This window comes from Aphelocoma coerulescens, chromosome 3 (assembly GCF_041296385.1).
Source record: "Aphelocoma coerulescens isolate FSJ_1873_10779 chromosome 3, UR_Acoe_1.0, whole genome shotgun sequence".
NCBI lineage: Eukaryota > Metazoa > Chordata > Aves > Passeriformes > Corvidae > Aphelocoma > Aphelocoma coerulescens.
Window position 1 is genome coordinate 75,931,221 of NC_091016.1, and position 8,500 is coordinate 75,939,720.

Consider the following 8,500-nt stretch of genomic DNA (forward strand, 5'->3'; position numbering starts at 1 on the left):
CACCAGAAACAGCTGCTGTCCTACCAAAACTGTGAAATTAATAGGTAACATTGCAATGAGATGTGTGTGGAATCTATTAAATGGAGAGGGATGTGCAACTTTTTGTCCCAATGCTGATCACTGCCAAAATATAACACAAGGAGCAGTAGGTTAGATCACAGCAGAGAAAATGAAACTTCTGTAGGAACTCCTTTTTTTGCACTTTGTCCAAATATCTGAAATATCTTTTCACACACATTGCAGCTGACTTTGTTGCCGATGAGAGGAGCAGAATCTATAACATGGAATCTCTCAGTTGGAAACTTCAGCAATATTGTATAATGGTAACATTCTAAAGTAGTGACAGTTACATCAACTGAAGAGCTGTTTAGTTCAACAAAGTTGGTTTTACCACCAATCTATATATTTTGCAAACGTATTTAAAAATGGGAGAGCAATTAAGTCTTCTAACTGCATCCAGTTGCATTTTAGTACTAAAAAATGCAGAGTAGGTCTGTGAAAACAGAGTTGAAAGGGTCAGTAGAGACTAATTCCCATATATACATAGCCATTTCGTTCCAGAGAAACGTATCTGATACAGCACAATTAGGTAGCAGATGGAGCAGAACCAATAAAACTATAAGCTTATCTTTGTGCTGTAATAATCACAATGAATCTATTGACCAAAGTCCCAAGCTGTACAGCTTCTACATCAACAAGTGGTACCGCTGAGACCCTTTCAAAGCTGTGGGGCAGGACACCAAGGCGGGAAACTCCCATGTCCCAAGAGTTAGGACCAGTCAGGAGTCCTTCATCCACCTTTTGGTTGATGAGCTAAAACCAGTGACTATCTGGCTGTCCAATAAAAATACTAGAAAGGTGTAAAAATCGCTGCTTAAAACTTGAAAAATACCTATTAAGACCTTAGCCACCAGGGGACATTACTTCATTTCTTCCTCTGATTTTTTCACTATGAAAAACATGCTACATCACAATTATATAATTCCAAAGGTATTTCAAAACTTAAATACTGAAATCCCAAATATAATTCAGAATTACATCTGCCATAAATAAAGTACAGCTCAGGTATCCAGGTGTTAGTATTGCACTTGTTCTGAAATGATCTGAAATACCTTGAAAGAAGCTTTGCATCAACTTTTACGTCTAACAGCTGTGCTATGAAAATCCTAATGGCAACCAGAAACAGCCAGTTTCTATAGAGATTATCAGCATATGACATCAAGTCAGCAGTCAAGATTTAAACTTGTGTCTGTCCTTTGATCTAACACAAAATCAAATGGATCTGTGTAGAGCAGTACACAGCTGTGTCAGACCATAATTCCAGGAGAATGGAGGGTTGCATTCATTCTCCACCATGCTACAGGTGAGACAGCAACTGCAAAGTATTTTTATAAGTTCACAGCAGGATGTGTAAGACAGCTGTGATGGAAGTTTTATCTGTTAATTTCTTTCAGTTAAAAGCTTATTTGTCTATTTTATCACTGTATATAAAAATTAACAGGGCACACACACACACTCTGAATGCATAACCTTCTCTCTGCCTCAAGTGAAAACATAACTGAAATCGTCTGCATGTCCAAACCATAATCTGGGAATTTAGAACTTCCTTCTATTTTACAGTTTATCCTCCTGTAAAAATGCTTTCTCAGTAATTTTTTGGTTGCACTAACACTAGTATTCCTAACCCTTACTGGGATCTTTTATTCCATACTTCACAGAATGAGTAAGGAAGTAATTTTGATATCTGGAATCCTGCAGGCGATCATTCCCAACCAGTACAGACATGCCTGTTAAGGCATCCACATTCAGTGAACGAAAGCCCAGTCACTTTTACCATCAAAGGTATACACCTCTAAGCTACCACAGAAAGACCTCCTCTAGAACACCAGCACTGGATCCTGTGCTGACATAATTTCAAAAGGCCATTTCGATAATTAAAATTAGGTTTTGTTTTTTACTTCAGAAATGTTTTCACAGATGTTAACACTACAGGAAGGCAGCTTGAGACTTTTCATCTAGGCCAAGAGGATATACTCCCTACGTTTAATATCCCAGAAGTCAATCAAACCACTCATCCATGTGTTACACTGTTACAGCACGTAGGGCACCTCTGGGGCTTAGGACTATGACAGTAACAGGCACTTCAGAAACACAGAACAAAGGCTCCTGCACAATCTGGGTGGTGAAACAATATTCCTTTGGCAGCTACTGGGAAGTAACTTGCGGCCCTCGCACAGAGACCCACGCGGGCTCGGCAAGGCTGTAGGGTTTCCTCTGACAGCAGCTCACAGCCCTAAGGCACAACCACCCATCACAAGAAGGGAGCAAGGGAACAGAAGGCCTAGGGCGGACTAGAGCCTCTGTGTGGATCCAGTAGTACAACCATGGAGCACAGGAAGAACTGGAAATACTTCACAGGGTGATGGCAATGCCCAGGAGGTGCAAATAAAGGACAGGAAAAAATAATCATACGTGCAAAAGGGGAAAGCCAATTACTGCTGTCTGAATTCCTCCTTGTGCCTAACCCGCCCCAGGGAGTTGCATGCTATCCCTCTTCCCTCACTTCTGAGGAGGCTGATTACAACACCAGAAACTTCTGATACCAAAACAAGTGCTTTCATTTCAGACTTTAACTTTTATCCTCTTGCCAACTAACTCTTCTTTGCTGGCCTTGACCTTTACTCTTCCAAATACTTGTAAATATTTTAAATCCTCTCGTTTGTTGTTCTTGACTATGTATAATTAACAGTTCTAATATTCCCTGCTTATTGTTTTAATTGTCCTTCATTCAATTGTCTTCAAGAAATGGTAAACAAATGATGTGATTCTGGTGGAGTTTTACAAGGCCAGTTCTCACTCTCTGTATATCTGTATCTATCTACAAACTTGAGTAGCTGAAGATATCAAATATTTTTATTTGTAAAGCATTTCCACAGAACTTCATATTAATAGACAGGAATTCTAAAATGCATCATATCCTTCAGTTGCTATAGGATCAAAACTCATTTTAACTGTTTCCATATCCCATTTCTGACTCCGTGTTGCATATAAAACTATATTAATATTTTATTGTTATTTTTATTGTGATTTTGGCTAGGTAGATTTAATTTTCTTTGTAGTAGCTAGTACCAGGCTATGTTTTGGATTTGTGCTAGAAACAGTGTTGATAATTTAGGGATGTTGCCGTTACTGCTGAGCAACGTTTATACAGTCAAGGACTTTTCTCCCTCTCCTCCCACCCCAACAACAAGGGGGCCAAGGATGCACAAGGAGTTGGGAGGGGACAGTCAGGCCAGCTGATCCCAACTGACCACAGGGATATTCCATAACATATGATGTCATGCTTAGCATATAACATTGGGAAAGAAGAAAGAGAGGCACATTCAGAGTCGCAGCATTTGTCTTCTCAAGTAACCCTCATATGTGATGGAGCCCTGCTTTCCTGGGGATGGCTGAACACCTGCCTGCCCATGGGAGGTGGTCAATGAATTCTCTGTTTTGTGTGGCTTTTATCTATTAAACTGATGGTATCTCAACTCATGAGTGTTCTCACTTTCATTCTTCCAGTTCTCTTCCTCATCCCACTGAGGGGAATGAACAAGTAGCTGTGTGGGGCTGAGCTGCCAGCTGGGATTAAACCATGGCAACCATATATGTTAAATTATGGTGACAGCATACAGGAGCACCAGCAAAGTCCAAAGGTGCTGATGAAAGTCAATTTATGAACTTAAGGAGTTTGCAATCTAAGCAATTTAAACCAACACTTGCTTCTATATTATCTACAGATAATCTTAAGAGTGTGAGTATCCAGAGCCCAAATGTGTACTCACACAGAACTACTGGTTGATTTGTTACAGGATAAATGTCACTGTGTTCGTAGACCTAAATTGTACCACCCTACCTGGTAGTTGCATTTCTCTACTGATGAGTATGTTGTTCATTATTATTGATATAGTTCTGTTGTTACCTCTGCTGCTATCTCATTATCTAGGGTTTCTTCACAGAAAGAGAGAGAGAGAGAGAGAGAGAGAGAGAGAGAGAACGAGCATACAGCTCCTCTCTCTACCCATAGATACAATATACACTCAGATACAACTGGTTTTTTTCAGGGTACAAACTTGGAGAGAAAATAGAATGTATTGTCCTGTAGTTCTTTCAGGGCTATTATTGTCCTCAGTGCACCCCAGAATACCCTTTAACAAAAGCCTTGATAAAACTGATGATTACATTTTCAAGGACAGAAGCCTCAACTGCAGATGGAGTTAAACTGCTACATTATTCCTGCAAAATGTAGGTACTCACAGTGTACATGAGCAATCTGTGAGCAGTGTCAACACAACCATTAAATTATGGGCTAATTTTGAGATTTACAATCTAATGATCTAATTTCTGACTGTAAATTGCACAGGCATGGCTCTCATAGCAGAACTGAAACCAGACAGATCATTTTGGTAAAAAGTGTGATGAACCATGATTACAAGGATATGATTAAAAGGCTTTAAAGGAGCATGATATCCACAGAAATGCCTGGGAATAACTTTTCAAAATACTTCAACAACTCTAGGCAGCCACTTGATTAGAAAGCTGAAAGCAGCCTAACAGGTTTATGGAAAATGTTCAGCATTTTTAATATTTCTGATAAAAAAACCCCACAAAATAAAGGCATAAACCAGACCAACTGTGGTGAAAGAACTTGTATGTTAAAATTACATTTCTCTTGTACTGAGATACAACACCTACCAGAGTCAAGTGACCAGGGTCCCTATAATCCTCTGCCTACTCTAAACAATGCTACTGCTGATTCCTCCTGTATACTTTGAGTCTAAGCAAGGGGAAAAACAGAAAGAAAGACCAAACAAAGGTAATTTCAGACTGTGTACACAATAGTCACATTGTGCCTATGCTTTCACACCTGACGGTGTCCCAAGAGTTGATGAAAGTGGCATGCCAGTAGCTGATGTGATAATTATTTCCAGTGCTCTGTCCTTCACATGATTCCCAAAATAACCAAACCCCTTTGGTCAGCTCTCTGTTACCAACAATTTACTTCTGCTAAGCTTTTATTGACAAAGCATTCATGAGAGAGATCTCTGGTGGCATTTGCTAAATTTCCTTTTTCCTAGCAGGCTTCTCTGCCCAGTTCTCATCCTGTGCATGTAATCAAATCTGCACAAATGCAGTGCACAAGTGTTTAGAGTTTTACTAATGCAACACTGTCACACCTCACCATATCCCAGCTGGGCTTAGCTGGTGAAGAAACACCAGTACAAAGTTTACCCACATAAACAGAATACTGGCTCAAAGGGAGTCAAATGCAGAATCTATTAAATTATTTATATTAAGTATGAGGCTACAGTCTTGAACACAAACTGGCACCATGGTTTAACAGCTTTAGGAGACTCCACTGCTGTAACTATGCTCTTTAATCTACCTCAGCTGAAAGGAGACAGCAAAGAAGGTGAGAACAGCCAGGATAAACTTGCTGCTGAGGTATCATATTTACCAATTAAATACATCTTGCTAAGAAAAAAAGTCATAATCTCTTTCACTCACCAGACACTTGCATTACCAAGTCTGAGCAAGAAAACAATGGTTACAGAAAGTTGTTTTTTTTTCTTTATTTTTTAATTTCTCTGCCCCCCCCCCCCCCCACCCAAAAGGCTTTATTTCTTGCAAAATATCCAGGAACAATAGCAATAGGAACTAGCTTTATTTATGCTCATTGCTGTAGTATGCTGTGGGTGCCAGATGTGCAAGTTTCCCTACACAAGCCTAAGAATGTGACTGAATTTTAGTTAAATGCAATCACTTCTGAGAAAAGGGACACTTCAATTTTATGGACAACTACCTCCTCATTTAACCCTAGTTTTCACTGCTCAGACTGCTGGGTACTGATGGATGTGTCTATTTCTCTACTAGGATATAAACTTCCTATGTTCATTCACAACCTGACAGCTGCCTGCTGATATGAATGACTTCTTACCACCACTGATCTCGGTTTTACTTGAATTCAGTTTTAAAAAAGCTTCTGTACTTGGTGTCGTTGTCCTTGAGGAAAAGAAATGGTACACACAGACCTCATGAACCTTTAAAAAGTACCAAACCCAAGCTGTCACTCTAAAACCAGCTTTCAGCTACTCCTTTTTACTTACAACTGTATGTAACCTATAAAAATCACATCTAACATTTGGCTAGGTAATTAAATACATTTTCTTCTCCATTGTAGTGCAGATACTTCCTCAATATCTAGTTATGATAACTAATATACACTGCAATAAAAACTGAGCTTGCCTAGGCAACCAAAATCTATCGACTTTTACCATAGGCAATCAGTGGTTCAGTTCATGCATTTCTTTCTTGCAACATTCTCTAACCAAAGGACAGGTTGTAAAGAAGACTGTATATCAATGTGTAGTGGAAAATTAGCACCAAGTGTCTTCTGAGGTCAGTGTCCACAGTAAAGAGCACAGACATGTTTAGAAACTATTCTCATATCTTTTTCTTTTATTATCTAAAGAGCACTCAGGTTTTTCTCATGGCAATTCACATCACAATAGCTCAAACAAAACAACAAAGGCAAACTCTTACTTTTAATAAGAAGAAAATGACTTTTTTTAAAGGACCTGAGTAGCTCTGCCCCATTAAAATACATTGTGGTTGCACATCTCAGTGAAGTTTACAGAGAGTCAACACAATCCCAATCCAGAACTGCTACTTTGTTAACTTCCCCATAATACTTAACTAATTCAGGTCACTGAAAAAAACACATAAAAGCAATGAAACACAGTAAGGAAACTCTTAGCTGAAATAATACTTAGCACTTCTGTAGAAAGATGCACCCAAGGATCTACAAGTAGTTATGAAACTAATTAATTAATTAAACTTGTCAACACCCCTGTGAAGCAAGCAAACACATTTATCTCTTTTACAAGGAAGAAAACAGAGCCATGGAGAGGTGGAGTGACTTGCCCAAGGCTACCCAGCTAGAGTCTTTCAGAGTAATAAACAGCATCTGAATTACTGACTCCCACTGCTGCCCTTCAGCTGAATTGTTCCTTTTTTGAAATACTACAATGAGTTATAATAATAGTTGGCATGATAAACATAATGTGGCAATATTTAGGCTGAGATGTTCTTTGTCTTTGTTTAGACTATATTAAAATTTTAGCGTTATTTAAATTGAAGTTGATCTTCGTAGTGTGACTGAAAAATCTCCAAGTTGAGCAATATTTCTTGCATTTCATTCACAGCTGTGTCTACTTTTTATGTTGCCATTCGTTATGGCTAAAAACCAAGCCACTAGAAAATGTAGGAAAATGTCATAGTTTTATATTGCTTCAAGAGAGAACAACAGAAGAACAGAGAGGGTGGTTACTTTCATTCATACCAAGTTGAATTTTAAGAGTTGGCATGAGACACACCAAGTGATGATGCATTGCTTTCATGCAGTACTAGCTACAGGAATTGCAACTCGCTGCCTGGGGCTGAGAAGACTGAGCTCCCCGAGTTGAGAGCTCTGGTCCCAGGTCACTAAGAACTTTTCAAATTAAAAAAAAAAAAAAAGAAGTGGCAGGAAGTTGCATCGGGCAAGTCGCTCTGTTCCTGTCCCTCAGCGTGCCTAGGTGCAAGACAAGGATGCTACCTCTTACCTTTCACACACGCATGTTTGGGAGGCTGAACTCAGCAGCAAAAGGCTTGGAGGCTGTCGCGGTGCTGCGGAGAAGCAGAGTTGTTACCCACGGCGCCCACAGGTGAAGCTCCGCACAGAAAGCGCCACGTCCCCCCGCACGCATCCACCTCCGTCGGACACGCGGGGCCCGTCCTGCGGGTGTCCCAGCGGGGCAGAGCCGGGAAAAGCTGTGCCTGCCGGGGGCTGCTCCCCGCGGGACGTCCCGGCCCCCGCCCGCGCCCGCCCCGCTGCCGCTGCCCGGCCCCGCCGGCACCTGGAGCCGCTCCCCGGGGCCGCACGGCCTGGGGACCGTGTGCCGGCGGCAGCGCTGGGACCGACCGCCCCTTCCCAAACCCGCCGGCCACCGGCGCCCCCGCCCCGCTCCCGCCCCGCCGCCAGGCTCCCCGGGAGCCGCGGCGGAGCGCAGGGGCGGGATGGAGGCGCGGGAGCGCTGCCCGCTCCGCACGGGCACTCACCGCCGGCGGCCCCTGCGCGGCGCCGGCCGCTCCTCCCCTGCCAGAATGTTTCTCCTCCGCAGCCCCGGGCGACGGAGCGGGGAGGGAGGTGAGGGGTACGTTTTTCAACGCAGGAAGAAAGTGACTCCCCCCTCCCGCCCCACCTCCCGCTTCCCCGCCCTCCTTCCGTACCTCTCCCCCTCCTCCTCCTCCTCTCCTCCCCCCGCGGCTCCGCCAGCCCCTCACGCCATAGCGGCCCGGCGCGGTGGAACCCGCCCCGCAGCTCCCCCGGCCCGGCCCGGCCCGGCCACTTCTCTCGCTCCGTGTGTGCCCTTGTGTTTATCCCTGGCGCGCACACGGCTTTTCCTCCCCCGCC

The 8,500-nt window shown here is 42.7% G+C and overlaps 1 protein-coding gene across 3 annotated transcripts in view; it reads right to left on the bottom strand.

Moving 5' to 3' along the window:
- DSE (dermatan sulfate epimerase) overlaps positions 1 to 8,270 on the bottom strand; it is a 34,711-nt gene extending 26,441 nt beyond the window's left edge. For all 3 annotated transcript variants that reach the window (XM_069010939.1, XM_069010938.1, XM_069010940.1), the window contains exons 1-2: positions 8,146 to 8,270; positions 7,650 to 7,713 (exon numbers count right to left, since the gene is read on the bottom strand). The gene's annotated coding sequence lies outside the window, so the exon portion shown is untranslated. The remainder of the gene's footprint in view (positions 1 to 7,649; positions 7,714 to 8,145) is intronic.
- Between the last annotated feature and the right edge of the window lie 230 nt (positions 8,271 to 8,500).